The following is a 16,802-nucleotide window of genomic DNA, read 5'->3' as shown; positions in this document are numbered from 1 at the left end:
CTTCCTCTTACTTTTTTTTCACGTTTTTTTACGTTTTTCTCCTTTTCGCCTCTTTTCTGGGCGTATTATTCTTCTTTTTCTTCTTTTTTTTCGTCTAATGCATACCCCATCAGTGCAGCAATGCTTATTCAATACCGCCAGCAGATGGAGACACTGGGGGATAATTTTCTAAGGATTTATACTGATTTTTCCTGTCTGAATTTGTCGCACAGAAAGTTGCAGGCCAAATATGTGTGACATTTCTGCGACTTTAGCTTCTAGAGCATTTTTACAACATTATACATAGGTGCTGAATACATAAAAAGCGACTGTTCAGCGACAGACAAGTCGCATCGGCTGAAAGTAGGCCAGAATGTCAGTCCATGTTGGAGCAGGTTTAGATACAGTCTAAAGTATAGATCTCAAAGTCTGTGCACAGAATTTAGCAAGGGCCTCGCACCTTCTGATGCATCAGGTAGGTGCACAATAGCATTGCCTAACCCTCTGTACTTTGGTCTATATTGATGCGGGACATAGACAGCCAGCTGATGACCAATCCATTAGTGCAATGGATGGCTGGAAGCATTTGTCTTTGCCTTTGCAATACCACAGAAGCAATGCATGGTCAATGTACAGCAATGACACACCTGTGTGAACAGCCAGGAGACCCCCCCCCCCCATGTTATGTTACATAGTTACATAGTTAGTACGGTCGAAAAAAGACATATGTCCATCAAGTTCAACCAGGGAATTAAGGGGTAGGGGTGTGGCGCGATATTGGGGAAGGGATGAGATTTTATATTTCTTCATAAGCATTAATCTTATTTTGTCAATTAGGAACATTCAGCACCCACCCGCTATCAAGGCAGCTGCCTATCATGTCATGCCCTACCTGCACAGGTGTGCTGGCTACTCAAATGATCCAATTAAGGAGGCCATTTAGTCAGCAGCAGCAGAAGTCCTGTGCCTGGACGCTCCAACAGCGGCCAGACACAAGCAGAAGCAGAAGCAGCAGAAGCAGCAGCAGCACCACCTTTTGTTTTTTGGCTGCAGCAGCAGCAAGGCCCACAGGGCTGGCTAGCTGGCTAGCCAGCAAGCAGGTAGCAATGAAAGTAGGAATCTTTCTTTTTAACCCTGTAAGGGGGTGGTGCACTGTACCCGAAGATACTGCCATATCGGGTCAATGCATAGGGCGACGGAAGCAAGCTTCGAAATCGGCCCCCGTTCTCAAAAATCCATTTAATATATGGTCCCCAGATAGGGGACGTATCAGATATTAAACTGATAAGAACAGATACTACACTTGATCTTAGCCAAAAGGCCGAGAAGCGATAACCGTGAAAGGGGCGGGCCCAACAAGGTGCCCTTCATGGGCACTATCACTGCTTGCTGTCAGGGAGGCTGCCAGACAATTTTCCATGCACACTCTGGGCTGGGGGGCAGTCAACCACCAGTACACACAGCAGAACCTAAACCCATACCATTATTGCTAAGCAGCAAGACAGGGGCCCATTGCACTCCCACGGGGCCTTTTTAAATGCAATCCATAACCCGGATTTGCCAGGAACCCTTCTTACTCCTCCTACTTGCATGTGACACTGGGCTTAGGATCTGCATAGGAAACACACACACAAGCACACACCTACCTTTGTTGCCTGCAGATGCCTCCTTGGCTGTCCCCAAACGGTATCAAACCAACACCCACGGGAAGCTGTAAGCATAGAGGACATGCCTGCACCCCATTGGACTTACCTGTGTGGGTTAAACCCGGGTTATTTGACAACCTATGGCGGTGATGGTTCTGCTCAGGCAGAGCAGTGCTGATGCTCCTCATAAAGCTGTCGCTGCTGTGAAGGTTCTAGGTGACATCACAAATCCCTATGGTTACATACACAACAAAGCTGGGTTGTTGTTGTTTACACTCTGCAAGGCCTGTGGAAGTGAGTGACATCATAGCACTGTAGTTCTGAGGGTTCTAGATGGATGCAACAATCTCCTGTTGCTTCTATGAAGGCCATAATAGACGACATCACCAAACAGCTCCATAGTCACATACACAGCAAAGGAGAGATGTTGTTTACACCTAGTGATGTCAGTGGTATTGAGTGACATCACAGCACAGTGCTAAGGCTCCTGGGCCTGGACACAGCAGCGGCTGCAATATCTCAACGGAGAATACGTTTATATATATATGTGTGTGTGTGCGCGTATATATATATATATATATATATATATATATATATATATTTCTCCGCCGAAATCACTTTTAAACCCATTTCCACCTTTTTTTCCCTTCTCTTCCTCTTACTTTTTTTTCACGTTTTTTTACGTTTTTCTCCTTTTCGCCTCTTTTCTGGGCGTATTATTCTTCTTTTTCTTCTTTTTTTTCGTCTAATGCATACCCCATCAGTGCAGCAATGCTTATTCAATACCGCCAGCAGATGGAGACACTGGGGGATAATTTTCTAAGGATTTATACTGATTTTTCCTGTCTGAATTTGTCGCACAGAAAGTTGCAGGCCAAATATGTGTGACATTTCTGCGACTTTAGCTTCTAGAGCATTTTTACAACATTATACATAGGTGCTGAATACATAAAAAGCGACTGTTCAGCGACAGACAAGTCGCATCGGCTGAAAGTAGGCCAGAATGTCAGTCCATGTTGGAGCAGGTTTAGATACAGTCTAAAGTATAGATCTCAAAGTCTGTGCACAGAATTTAGCAAGGGCCTCGCACCTTCTGATGCATCAGGTAGGTGCACAATAGCATAGCCTAACCCTCTGTACTTTGGTCTATATTGATGCGGGACATAGACAGCCAGCTGATGACCAATCCATTAGTGCAATGGATGGCTGGAAGCATTTGTCTTTGCCTTTGCAATACCACAGAAGCAATGCATGGTCAATTTACAGCAATGACACACCTGTGTGAACAGCCAGGAGACCCCCCCCCCCCCATGTTATGTTACATAGTTACATAGTTAGTACGGTCGAAAAAAGACATATGTCCATCAAGTTCAACCAGGGAATTAAGGGGTAGGGGTGTGGCGCGATATTGGGGAAGGGATGAGATTTTATATTTCTTCATAAGCATTAATCTTATTTTGTCAATTAGGAACATTCAGCACCCACCCGCTATCAAGGCAGCTGCCTATCATGTCATGCCCTACCTGCACAGGTGTGCTGGCTACTCAAATGATCCAATTAAGGAGGCCATTTAGTCAGCAGCAGCAGAAGTCCTGTGCCTGGACGCTCCAACAGCGGCCAGACACAAGCAGAAGCAGAAGCAGCAGAAGCAGCAGCAGCACCACCTTTTGTTTTTTGGCTGCAGCAGCAGCAAGGCCCACAGGGCTGGCTAGCTGGCTAGCCAGCAAGCAGGTAGCAATGAAAGTAGGAATCTTTCTTTTTAACCCTGTAAGGGGGTGGTGCACTGTACCCGAAGATACTGCCATATCGGGTCAATGCATAGGGCGACGGAAGCAAGCTTCGAAATCGGCCCCCGTTCTCAAAAATCCATTTAATATATGGTCCCCAGATAGGGGACGTATCAGATATTAAACTGATAAGAACAGATACTACACTTGATCTTAGCCAAAAGGCCGAGAAGCGATAACCGTGAAAGGGGCGGGCCCAACAAGGTGCCCTTCATGGGCACTATCACTGCTTGCTGTCAGGGAGGCTGCCAGACAATTTTCCATGCACACTCTGGGCTGGGGGGCAGTCAACCACCAGTACACACAGCAGAACCTAAACCCATACCATTATTGCTAAGCAGCAAGATAGGGGCCCATTGCACTCCCACGGGACCTTTTTAAATGCAATCCATAACCCGGATTTGTCAGGAACCCTTCTTACTCCTCCTACTTGCATGTGACACTGGGCTTAGGATCTGCATAGGAAACACACACACAAGCACACACCTACCTTTGTTGCCTGCAGATGCCTCCTTGGCTGTCCCCAAACGGTATCAAACCAACACCCACGGGAAGCTGTAAGCATAGAGGACATGCCTGCACCCCATTGGACTTACCTGTGTGGGTTAAACCCGGGTTATTTGACAACCTATGGCGGTGATGGTTCTGCTCAGGCAGAGCAGTGCTGATGCTCCTCATAAAGCTGTCGCTGCTGTGAAGGTTCTAGGTGACATCACAAATCCCTATGGTTACATACACAACAAAGCTGGGTTGTTGTTGTTTACACTCTGCAAGGCCTGTGGAAGTGAGTGACATCATAGCACTGTAGTTCTGAGGGTTCTAGATGGATGCAACAATCTCCTGTTGCTTCTATGAAGGCCATAATAGACGACATCACCAAACAGCTCCATAGTCACATACACAGCAAAGGAGAGATGTTGTTTACACCTAGTGATGTCAGTGGTATTGAGTGACATCACAGCACAGTGCTAAGGCTCCTGGGCCTGGACACAGCAGCGGCTGCAATATCTCAACGGAGAATACGTTTATATATATGTGTGTGTGTGCGCGTATATATATATATATATATATATATATATATATATATATATATTTCTCCGCCGAAATCACTTTTAAACCCATTTCCACCTTTTTTTCCCTTCTCTTCCTCTTACTTTTTTTTCAAGTTTTTTTACGTTTTTCTCCTTTTCGCCTCTTTTCTGGGCGTATTATTCTTCTTTTTCTTCTTTTTTTTCGTCTAATGCATACCCCATCAGTGCAGCAATGCTTATTCAATACCGCCAGCAGATGGAGACACTGGGGGATAATTTTCTAAGGATTTATACTGATTTTTCCTGTCTGAATTTGTCGCACAGAAAGTTGCAGGCCAAATATGTGTGACATTTCTGCGACTTTAGCTTCTAGAGCATTTTTACAACATTATACATAGGTGCTGAATACATAAAAAGCGACTGTTCAGCGACAGACAAGTCGCATCGGCTGAAAGTAGGCCAGAATGTCAGTCCATGTTGGAGCAGGTTTAGATACAGTCTAAAGTATAGATCTCAAAGTCTGTGCACAGAATTTAGCAAGGGCCTCGCACCTTCTGATGCATCAGGTAGGTGCACAATAGCATAGCCTAACCCTCTGTACTTTGGTCTATATTGATGCGGGACATAGACAGCCAGCTGATGACCAATCCATTAGTGCAATGGATGGCTGGAAGCATTTGTCTTTGCCTTTGCAATACCACAGAAGCAATGCATGGTCAATGTACAGCAATGACACACCTGTGTGAACAGCCAGGAGACCCCCCCCCCCCATGTTATGTTACATAGTTACATAGTTAGTACGGTCGAAAAAAGACATATGTCCATCAAGTTCAACCAGGGAATTAAGGGGTAGGGGTGTGGCGCGATATTGGGGAAGGGATGAGATTTTATATTTCTTCATAAGCATTAATCTTATTTTGTCAATTAGGAACATTCAGCACCCACCCGCTATCAAGGCAGCTGCCTATCATGTCATGCCCTACCTGCACAGGTGTGCTGGCTACTCAAATGATCCAATTAAGGAGGCCATTTAGTCAGCAGCAGCAGAAGTCCTGTGCCTGGACGCTCCAACAGCGGCCAGACACAAGCAGAAGCAGAAGCAGCAGAAGCAGCAGCAGCAGCACCACCTTTTGTTTTTTGGCTGCAGCAGCAGCAAGGCCCACAGGGCTGGCTAGCTGGCTAGCCAGCAAGCAGGTAGCAATGAAAGTAGGAATCTTTCTTTTTAACCCTGTAAGGGGGTGGTGCACTGTACCCGAAGATACTGCCATATCGGGTCAATGCATAGGGCGACGGAAGCAAGCTTCGAAATCGGCCCCCGTTCTCAAAAATCCATTTAATATATGGTCCCCAGATAGGGGACGTATCAGATATTAAACTGATAAGAACAGATACTACACTTGATCTTAGCCAAAAGGCCGAGAAGCGATAACCGTGAAAGGGGCGGGCCCAACAAGGTGCCCTTCATGGGCACTATCACTGCTTGCTGTCAGGGAGGCTGCCAGACAATTTTCCATGCACACTCTGGGCTGGGGGGCAGTCAACCACCAGTACACACAGCAGAACCTAAACCCATACCATTATTGCTAAGCAGCAAGACAGGGGCCCATTGCACTCCCACGGGGCCTTTTTAAATGCAATCCATAACCCGGATTTGCCAGGAACCCTTCTTACTCCTCCTACTTGCATGTGACACTGGGCTTAGGATCTGCATAGGAAACACACACACAAGCACACACCTACCTTTGTTGCCTGCAGATGCCTCCTTGGCTGTCCCCAAACGGTATCAAACCAACACCCACGGGAAGCTGTAAGCATAGAGGACATGCCTGCACCCCATTGGACTTACCTGTGTGGGTTAAACCCGGGTTATTTGACAACCTATGGCGGTGATGGTTCTGCTCAGGCAGAGCAGTGCTGATGCTCCTCATAAAGCTGTCGCTGCTGTGAAGGTTCTAGGTGACATCACAAATCCCTATGGTTACATACACAACAAAGCTGGGTTGTTGTTGTTTACACTCTGCAAGGCCTGTGGAAGTGAGTGACATCATAGCACTGTAGTTCTGAGGGTTCTAGATGGATGCAACAATCTCCTGTTGCTTCTATGAAGGCCATAATAGACGACATCACCAAACAGCTCCATAGTCACATACACAGCAAAGGAGAGATGTTGTTTACACCTAGTGATGTCAGTGGTATTGAGTGACATCACAGCACAGTGCTAAGGCTCCTGGGCCTGGACACAGCAGCGGCTGCAATATCTCAACGGAGAATACGTTTATATATATGTGTGTGTGTGCGCGTATATATATATATATATATATATATATATATATATATATATATATATATATATATTTCTCCGCCGAAATCACTTTTAAACCCATTTCCACCTTTTTTTCCCTTCTCTTCCTCTTACTTTTTTTTCACGTTTTTTTACGTTTTTCTCCTTTTCGCCTCTTTTCTGGGCGTATTATTCTTCTTTTTCTTCTTTTTTTTCGTCTAATGCATACCCCATCAGTGCAGCAATGCTTATTCAATACCGCCAGCAGATGGAGACACTGGGGGATAATTTTCTAAGGATTTATACTGATTTTTCCTGTCTGAATTTGTCGCACAGAAAGTTGCAGGCCAAATATGTGTGACATTTCTGCGACTTTAGCTTCTAGAGCATTTTTACAACATTATACATAAGTGCTGAATACATAAAAAGCGACTGTTCAGCGACAGACAAGTCGCATCGGCTGAAAGTAGGCCAGAATGTCAGTCCATGTTGGAGCAGGTTTAGATACAGTCTAAAGTATAGATCTCAAAGTCTGTGCACAGAATTTAGCAAGGGCCTCGCACCTTCTGATGCATCAGGTAGGTGCACAATAGCATAGCCTAACCCTCTGTACTTTGGTCTATATTGATGCGGGACATAGACAGCCAGCTGATGACCAATCCATTAGTGCAATGGATAACTGGAAGCATTTGTCTTTGCCTTTGCAATACCACAGAAGCAATGCATGGTCAATGTACAGCAATGACACACCTGTGTGAACAGCCAGGAGACCCCCCCCCCCCCATGTTATGTTACATAGTTACATAGTTAGTACGGTCGAAAAAAGACATATGTCCATCAAGTTCAACCAGGGAATTAAGGGGTAGGGGTGTGGCGCGTTATTGGGGAAGGGATGAGATTTTATATTTCTTCATAAGCATTAATCTTATTTTGTCAATTAGGAACATTCAGCACCCACCCGCTATCAAGGCAGCTGCCTATCATGTCATGCCCTACCTGCACAGGTGTGCTGGCTACTCAAATGATCCAATTAAGGAGGCCATTTAGTCAGCAGCAGCAGAAGTCCTGTGCCTGGACGCTCCAACAGCGGCCAGACACAAGCAGAAGCAGAAGCAGCAGAAGCAGCAGCAGCACCACCTTTTGTTTTTTGGCTGCAGCAGCAGCAAGGCCCACAGGGCTGGCTAGCTGGCTAGCCAGCAAGCAGGTAGCAATGAAAGTAGGAATCTTTCTTTTTAACCCTGTAAGGGGGTGGTGCACTGTACCCGAAGATACTGCCATATCGGGTCAATGCATAGGGCGACGGAAGCAAGCTTCGAAATCGGCCCCCGTTCTCAAAAATCCATTTAATATATGGTCCCCAGATAGGGGACGTATCAGATATTAAACTGATAAGAACAGATACTACACTTGATCTTAGCCAAAAGGCCGAGAAGCGATAACCGTGAAAGGGGCGGGCCCAACAAGGTGCCCTTCATGGGCACTATTACTGCTTGCTGTCAGGGAGGCTGCCAGACAATTTTCCATGCACACTCTGGGCTGGGGGGCAGTCAACCACCAGTACACACAGCAGAACCTAAACCCATACCATTATTGCTAAGCAGCAAGACAGGGGCCCATTGCACTCCCACGGGGCCTTTTTAAATGCAATCCATAACCCGGATTTGCCAGGAACCCTTCTTACTCCTCCTACTTGCATGTGACACTGGGCTTAGGATCTGCATAGGAAACACACACACAAGCACACACCTACCTTTGTTGCCTGCAGATGCCTCCTTGGCTGTCCCCAAACGGTATCAAACCAACACCCACGGGAAGCTGTAAGCATAGAGGACATGCCTGCACCCCATTGGACTTACCTGTGTGGGTTAAACCCGGGTTATTTGACAACCTATGGCGGTGATGGTTCTGCTCAGGCAGAGCAGTGCTGATGCTCCTCATAAAGCTGTCGCTGCTGTGAAGGTTCTAGGTGACATCACAAATCCCTATGGTTACATACACAACAAAGCTGGGTTGTTGTTGTTTACACTCTGCAAGGCCTGTGGAAGTGAGTGACATCATAGCACTGTAGTTCTGAGGGTTCTAGATGGATGCAACAATCTCCTGTTGCTTCTATGAAGGCCATAATAGACGACATCACCAAACAGCTCCATAGTCACATACACAGCAAAGGAGAGATGTTGTTTACACCTAGTGATGTCAGTGGTATTGAGTGACATCACAGCACAGTGCTAAGGCTCCTGGGCCTGGACACAGCAGCGGCTGCAATATCTCAACGGAGAATACGTTTATATATATGTGTGTGTGTGCGCGTATATATATATATATATATATATATATATATATATATATTTCTCCGCCGAAATCACTTTTAAACCCATTTCCACCTTTTTTTCCCTTCTCTTCCTCTTACTTTTTTTTCAAGTTTTTTTACGTTTTTCTCCTTTTCGCCTCTTTTCTGGGCGTATTATTCTTCTTTTTCTTCTTTTTTTTCGTCTAATGCATACCCCATCAGTGCAGCAATGCTTATTCAATACCGCCAGCAGATGGAGACACTGGGGGATAATTTTCTAAGGATTTATACTGATTTTTCCTGTCTGAATTTGTCGCACAGAAAGTTGCAGGCCAAATATGTGTGACATTTCTGCGACTTTAGCTTCTAGAGCATTTTTACAACATTATACATAGGTGCTGAATACATAAAAAGCGACTGTTCAGCGACAGACAAGTCGCATCGGCTGAAAGTAGGCCAGAATGTCAGTCCATGTTGGAGCAGGTTTAGATACAGTCTAAAGTATAGATCTCAAAGTCTGTGCACAGAATTTAGCAAGGGCCTCGCACCTTCTGATGCATCAGGTAGGTGCACAATAGCATAGCCTAACCCTCTATACTTTGGTCTATATTGATGCGGGACATAGACAGCCAGCTGATGACCAATCCATTAGTGCAATGGATGGCTGGAAGCATTTGTCTTTGCCTTTGCAATACCACAGAAGCAATGCATGGTCAATGTACAGCAATGACACACCTGTGTGAACAGCCAGGAGACCCCCCCCCCCCATGTTATGTTACATAGTTACATAGTTAGTACGGTCGAAAAAAGACATATGTCCATCAAGTTCAACCAGGGAATTAAGGGGTAGGGGTGTGGCGCGATATTGGGGAAGGGATGAGATTTTATATTTCTTCATAAGCATTAATCTTATTTTGTCAATTAGGAACATTCAGCACCCACCCGCTATCAAGGCAGCTGCCTATCATGTCATGCCCTACCTGCACAGGTGTGCTGGCTACTCAAATGATCCAATTAAGGAGGCCATTTAGTCAGCAGCAGCAGAAGTCCTGTGCCTGGACGCTCCAACAGCGGCCAGACACAAGCAGAAGCAGCAGAAGCAGAAGCAGCAGCAGCACCACCTTTTGTTTTTTGGCTGCAGCAGCAGCAAGGCCCACAGGGCTGGCTAGCTGGCTAGCCAGCAAGCAGGTAGCAATGAAAGTAGGAATCTTTCTTTTTAACCCTGTAAGGGGGTGGTGCACTGTACCCGAAGATACTGCCATATCGGGTCAATGCATAGGGCGACGGAAGCAAGCTTCGAAATCGGCCCCCGTTCTCAAAAATCCATTTAATATATGGTCCCCAGATAGGGGACGTATCAGATATTAAACTGATAAGAACAGATACTACACTTGATCTTAGCCAAAAGGCCGAGAAGCGATAACCGTGAAAGGGGCGGGCCCAACAAGGTGCCCTTCATGGGCACTATCACTGCTTGCTGTCAGGGAGGCTGCCAGACAATTTTCCATGCACACTCTGGGCTGGGGGGCAGTCAACCACCAGTACACACAGCAGAACCTAAACCCATACCATTATTGCTAAGCAGCAAGACAGGGGCCCATTGCACTCCCACGGGGCCTTTTTAAATGCAATCCATAACCCGGATTTGCCAGGAACCCTTCTTACTCCTCCTACTTGCATGTGACACTGGGCTTAGGATCTGCATAGGAAACACACACACAAGCACACACCTACCTTTGTTGCCTGCAGATGCCTCCTTGGCTGTCCCCAAACGGTATCAAACCAACACCCACGGGAAGCTGTAAGCATAGAGGACATGCCTGCACCCCATTGGACTTACCTGTGTGGGTTAAACCCGGGTTATTTGACAACCTATGGCGGTGATGGTTCTGCTCAGGCAGAGCAGTGCTGATGCTCCTCATAAAGCTGTCGCTGCTGTGAAGGTTCTAGGTGACATCACAAATCCCTATGGTTACATACACAACAAAGCTGGGTTGTTGTTGTTTACACTCTGCAAGGCCTGTGGAAGTGAGTGACATCATAGCACTGTAGTTCTGAGGGTTCTAGATGGATGCAACAATCTCCTGTTGCTTCTATGAAGGCCATAATAGACGACATCACCAAACAGCTCCATAGTCACATACACAGCAAAGGAGAGATGTTGTTTACACCTAGTGATGTCAGTGGTATTGAGTGACATCACAGCACAGTGCTAAGGCTCCTGGGCCTGGACACAGCAGCGGCTGCAATATCTCAACGGAGAATACGTTTATATATATGTGTGTGTGTGCGCGTATATATATATATATATATATATATATATATATATATATATATATATATATATATTTCTCCGCCGAAATCACTTTTAAACCCATTTCCACCTTTTTTTCCCTTCTCTTCCTCTTACTTTTTTTTCACGTTTTTTTACGTTTTTCTCCTTTTCGCCTCTTTTCTGGGCGTATTATTCTTCTTTTTCTTCTTTTTTTTCGTCTAATGCATACCCCATCAGTGCAGCAATGCTTATTCAATACCGCCAGCAGATGGAGACACTGGGGGATAATTTTCTAAGGATTTATACTGATTTTTCCTGTCTGAATTTGTCGCACAGAAAGTTGCAGGCCAAATATGTGTGACATTTCTGCGACTTTAGCTTCTAGAGCATTTTTACAACATTATACATAGGTGCTGAATACATAAAAAGCGACTGTTCAGCGACAGACAAGTCGCATCGGCTGAAAGTAGGCCAGAATGTCAGTCCATGTTGGAGCAGGTTTAGATACAGTCTAAAGTATAGATCTCAAAGTCTGTGCACAGAATTTAGCAAGGGCCTCGCACCTTCTGATGCATCAGGTAGGTGCACAATAGCATAGCCTAACCCTCTGTACTTTGGTCTATATTGATGCGGGACATAGACAGCCAGCTGATGACCAATCCATTAGTGCAATGGATGGCTGGAAGCATTTGTCTTTGCCTTTGCAATACCACAGAAGCAATGCATGGTCAATGTACAGCAATGACACACCTGTGTGAACAGCCAGGAGACCCCCCCCCCCCCCCATGTTATGTTACATAGTTACATAGTTAGTACGGTCGAAAAAAGACATATGTCCATCAAGTTCAACCAGGGAATTAAGGGGTAGGGGTGTGGCGCGATATTGGGGAAGGGATGAGATTTTATATTTCTTCATAAGCATTAATCTTATTTTGTCAATTAGGAACATTCAGCACCCACCCGCTATCAAGGCAGCTGCCTATCATGTCATGCCCTACCTGCACAGGTGTGCTGGCTACTCAAATGATCCAATTAAGGAGGCCATTTAGTCAGCAGCAGCAGAAGTCCTGTGCCTGGACGCTCCAACAGCGGCCAGACACAAGCAGAAGCAGAAGCAGCAGAAGCAGCAGCAGCACCACCTTTTGTTTTTTGGCTGCAGCAGCAGCAAGGCCCACAGGGCTGGCTAGCTGGCTAGCCAGCAAGCAGGTAGCAATGAAAGTAGGAATCTTTCTTTTTAACCCTGTAAGGGGGTGGTGCACTGTACCCGAAGATACTGCCATATCGGGTCAATGCATAGGGCGACGGAAGCAAGCTTCGAAATCGGCCCCCGTTCTCAAAAATCCATTTAATATATGGTCCCCAGATAGGGGACGTATCAGATATTAAACTGATAAGAACAGATACTACACTTGATCTTAGCCAAAAGGCCGAGAAGCGATAACCGTGAAAGGGGCGGGCCCAACAAGGTGCCCTTCATGGGCACTATCACTGCTTGCTGTCAGGGAGGCTGCCAGACAATTTTCCATGCACACTCTGGGCTGGGGGGCAGTCAACCACCAGTACACACAGCAGAACCTAAACCCATACCATTATTGCTAAGCAGCAAGACAGGGGCCCATTGCACTCCCACGGGGCCTTTTTAAATGCAATCCATAACCCGGATTTTCCAGGAACCCTTCTTACTCCTCCTACTTGCATGTGACACTGGGCTTAGGATCTGCATAGGAAACACACACACAAGCACACACCTACCTTTGTTGCCTGCAGATGCCTCCTTGGCTGTCCCCAAACGGTATCAAACCAACACCCACGGGAAGCTGTAAGCATAGAGGACATGCCTGCACCCCATTGGACTTACCTGTGTGGGTTAAACCCGGGTTATTTGACAACCTATGGCGGTGATGGTTCTGCTCAGGCAGAGCAGTGCTGATGCTCCTCATAAAGCTGTCGCTGCTGTGAAGGTTCTAGGTGACATCACAAATCCCTATGGTTACATACACAACAAAGCTGGGTTGTTGTTGTTTACACTCTGCAAGGCCTGTGGAAGTGAGTGACATCATAGCACTGTAGTTCTGAGGGTTCTAGATGGATGCAACAATCTCCTGTTGCTTCTATGAAGGCCATAATAGACGACATCACCAAACAGCTCCATAGTCACATACACAGCAAAGGAGAGATGTTGTTTACACCTAGTGATGTCAGTGGTATTGAGTGACATCACAGCACAGTGCTAAGGCTCCTGGGCCTGGACACAGCAGCGGCTGCAATATCTCAACGGAGAATACGTTTATATATATGTGTGTGTGTGCGCGTATATATATATATATATATATATATATATATATATATATATCTCCGCCGAAATCACTTTTAAACCCATTTCCACCTTTTTTTCCCTTCTCTTCCTCTTACTTTTTTTTCACGTTTTTTTACGTTTTTCTCCTTTTCGCCTCTTTTCTGGGCGTATTATTCTTCTTTTTCTTCTTTTTTTTCGTCTAATGCATACCCCATCAGTGCAGCAATGCTTATTCAATACCGCCAGCAGATGGAGACACTGGGGGATAATTTTCTAAGGATTTATACTGATTTTTCCTGTCTGAATTTGTCGCACAGAAAGTTGCAGGCCAAATATGTGTGACATTTCTGCGACTTTAGCTTCTAGAGCATTTTTACAACATTATACATAGGTGCTGAATACATAAAAAGCGACTGTTCAGCGACAGACAAGTCGCATCGGCTGAAAGTAGGCCAGAATGTCAGTCCATGTTGGAGCAGGTTTAGATACAGTCTAAAGTATAGATCTCAAAGTCTGTGCACAGAATTTAGCAAGGGCCTCGCACCTTCTGATGCATCAGGTAGGTGCACAATAGCATAGCCTAACCCTCTGTACTTTGGTCTATATTGATGCGGGACATAGACAGCCAGCTGATGACCAATCCATTAGTGCAATGGATGGCTGGAAGCATTTGTCTTTGCCTTTGCAATACCACAGAAGCAATGCATGGTCAATGTACAGCAATGACACACCTGTGTGAACAGCCAGGAGACCCCCCCCCCCCCATGTTATGTTACATAGTTACATAGTTAGTACGGTCGAAAAAAGACATATGTCCATCAAGTTCAACCAGGGAATTAAGGGGTAGGGGTGTGGCGCGATATTGGGGAAGGGATGAGATTTTATATTTCTTCATAAGCATTAATCTTATTTTGTCAATTAGGAACATTCAGCACCCACCCGCTATCAAGGCAGCTGCCTATCATGTCATGCCCTACCTGCACAGGTGTGCTGGCTACTCAAATGATCCAATTAAGGAGGCCATTTAGTCAGCAGCAGCAGAAGTCCTGTGCCTGGACGCTCCAACAGCGGCCAGACACAAGCAGAAGCAGAAGCAGCAGAAGTAGCAGCAGCACCACCTTTTGTTTTTTGGCTGCAGCAGCAGCAAGGCCCACAGGGCTGGCTAGCTGGCTAGCCAGCAAGCAGGTAGCAATGAAAGTAGGAATCTTTCTTTTTAACCCTGTAAGGGGGTGGTGCACTGTACCCGAAGATACTGCCATATCGGGTCAATGCATAGGGCGACGGAAGCAAGCTTCGAAATCGGCCCCCGTTCTCAAAAATCCATTTAATATATGGTCCCCAGATAGGGGACGTATCAGATATTAAACTGATAAGAACAGATAAGGTTTCAACAAAATTTTATTGAATAAATAAGAAACCATACAAAATTTAAAATGCAAAATAATAAAAGGTTCACAAAAGTTTTAAAATACAAATAATAAAACCAGTAATAAAAGGAGAAAAAATAAAAATGGCAGGATAAAACATTATATAAATGTCATAAAAACTGATTATATTGTTATTTCGTTCCATAGAGGCAGACACCACATGGATGCTGCCTCGCTGGCCCCCAACTGCTTCTTGTCTCTTAGGTAATAGATGTACATCTCACTCAGGGCCAGCTTTATACAGTTTTTAACATCAATAAAATCATGTTTAAAAAGTAAGATGTTCCTAACTTTCCAGATGGCATTTTTAAAACAATTAATAATCATCCAGCAGATCATCTGCTGTTTAAAATTGGGGCAGTTAAAAAGACCGTAAAAGACACATTCGTGATTAAAATCTTTTAGGCCGCAGGCCCACTTCAAAAGTGGGCCTACCTTCCTCCAAAGCTCCCGTGCAAAAGGGCAGTTCCAAAATATGTGCAGCACCGTTTCGTCCACTCCGCAGCCATCTCTCGGGCACTTGGCTCTCGCCACCAGTCCTCGCCTGTGCTGGAACTCACGAGTAGGGAGGCACTGGTGGACGATTGCCCAGGCAAGATCCCTGTGTACATTCGCCAGAAACTTCCCGTACACGTTCCGCCATACCTTTTTGGATCTTGCCTGTGTGAAATTGGACACTGCCAGGGTAACCTCACTCCGCCTGAGGACCTTTGATACCTTTCTCTGGTCCCCCAGTATGTCAGGCTCCAAATCTTGGAGACCTAGGAGCCTGACTGTCTTTTCCAACACCACATAATGTTTTGGGGGACACAGAAGCACCGGAGCGTTCAGAGGGATGCGCAACCATCTTTTAAAAACCATGCCCGCAGCGTACCTTAAAAAGCAGCTAAAAATGCCATCGGATTTAATAATTTTAAAACAGAAACAGAAATACTTTATGTAAAAGAAAGTAAAAAGGTTAGGAACATCTTTCCCGCCATTATCTTTACTTTTGTACATAAAATCACGCTTTAATTTCTCCATTTTTGAACCCCATAAAAAAGTAAAAACAATTCTAGTTACTTTTTTAATGTATAAAATAGATGGAGGAAATACCATGGCAATGTATAGCATAATAGGGAGTAAAACCATCTTTATTATTAAAATCTTCCCCTCCATGGTAAGGTTTCTAAGATTCCACATTAAAATCTTCTTCTCCATCTTAGCTATAGCTGAATCCCAGTTAGGGCTCCCATCATTGACCTGGTTAAAAACAATACCTAAAACTTTAATTTGATCCTGTTGCATTGTAACTCCTGGGGTGATGGATGAATCCCAGGAGCCAATATAAAAACAGTCACATTTATCTGTGTTTAGCTTAAAACCAGAGACCTCGCAGAAATAGCTGGTGTTCCTCAATGCCCCCCTCATGGATGGAGAGTCCGGGCACAGTATGGTGACATCATCCATGTACCCCAACACCTTTAGATGGGTCCCTCCTCCACCAGGTATCGGTACGCCTCTTACTACCCGGTCTTTTCTGAGGAGGGCCATCAGTGGTTCGATTGCGCAAATAAAAAGGAGTGGGGACAGGGGGCAGCCCTGTTTGACACCTGATAAAAGAGGAACACCGCTGGTTAAAAAGCCATTAACAGAGACTTGACTAAAACAGGATCGGTATAAAAGCATGATTCGGCTTAAAATCGTTTCAGGCACTGCCATCTTTTTAAGAACTAAAAACAGGTATTCATGGGAGACCCTATCAAAGGCTTTTTCAAAGTCTAAGGATAAAATTGCTACAGTTTGATTTC

At 45.3% G+C, this 16,802-nt stretch overlaps 7 non-coding genes across 7 annotated transcripts; all 7 read right to left on the bottom strand.

The window, feature by feature from the left end:
- Positions 1 to 1,121: 1,121 nt before the first annotated feature.
- On the bottom strand, positions 1,122 to 1,312 carry LOC130338036 (U2 spliceosomal RNA). Its single transcript, XR_008878812.1, has one exon. It is a non-coding gene; the product is annotated as a U2 spliceosomal RNA (small nuclear RNA).
- A 2,086-nt stretch (positions 1,313 to 3,398) lies between these two features.
- LOC130338035 (U2 spliceosomal RNA) lies at positions 3,399 to 3,589 on the bottom strand. Its single transcript, XR_008878811.1, has one exon. It is a non-coding gene; the product is annotated as a U2 spliceosomal RNA (small nuclear RNA).
- Positions 3,590 to 5,679: 2,090 nt separating this feature from the next.
- Positions 5,680 to 5,870, bottom strand: LOC130338034 (U2 spliceosomal RNA). Its single transcript, XR_008878810.1, has one exon. It is a non-coding gene; the product is annotated as a U2 spliceosomal RNA (small nuclear RNA).
- A 2,100-nt stretch (positions 5,871 to 7,970) lies between these two features.
- LOC130338033 (U2 spliceosomal RNA) lies at positions 7,971 to 8,161 on the bottom strand. The gene has a single exon (XR_008878809.1). It is a non-coding gene; the product is annotated as a U2 spliceosomal RNA (small nuclear RNA).
- A 2,083-nt stretch (positions 8,162 to 10,244) lies between these two features.
- On the bottom strand, positions 10,245 to 10,435 carry LOC130338032 (U2 spliceosomal RNA). Its single transcript, XR_008878808.1, has one exon. It is a non-coding gene; the product is annotated as a U2 spliceosomal RNA (small nuclear RNA).
- A 2,102-nt stretch (positions 10,436 to 12,537) lies between these two features.
- Positions 12,538 to 12,728, bottom strand: LOC130338030 (U2 spliceosomal RNA). Its single transcript, XR_008878806.1, has one exon. It is a non-coding gene; the product is annotated as a U2 spliceosomal RNA (small nuclear RNA).
- Positions 12,729 to 14,812: 2,084 nt separating this feature from the next.
- LOC130337965 (U2 spliceosomal RNA) lies at positions 14,813 to 14,998 on the bottom strand. The gene has a single exon (XR_008878764.1). It is a non-coding gene; the product is annotated as a U2 spliceosomal RNA (small nuclear RNA).
- Between the last annotated feature and the right edge of the window lie 1,804 nt (positions 14,999 to 16,802).

The sequence above is a fragment of the Hyla sarda genome, unplaced genomic scaffold (assembly GCF_029499605.1).
Source record: "Hyla sarda isolate aHylSar1 unplaced genomic scaffold, aHylSar1.hap1 scaffold_511, whole genome shotgun sequence".
Lineage (NCBI taxonomy): Eukaryota > Metazoa > Chordata > Amphibia > Anura > Hylidae > Hyla > Hyla sarda.
This window is presented reverse-complemented; position numbering and strand designations above follow the sequence as displayed.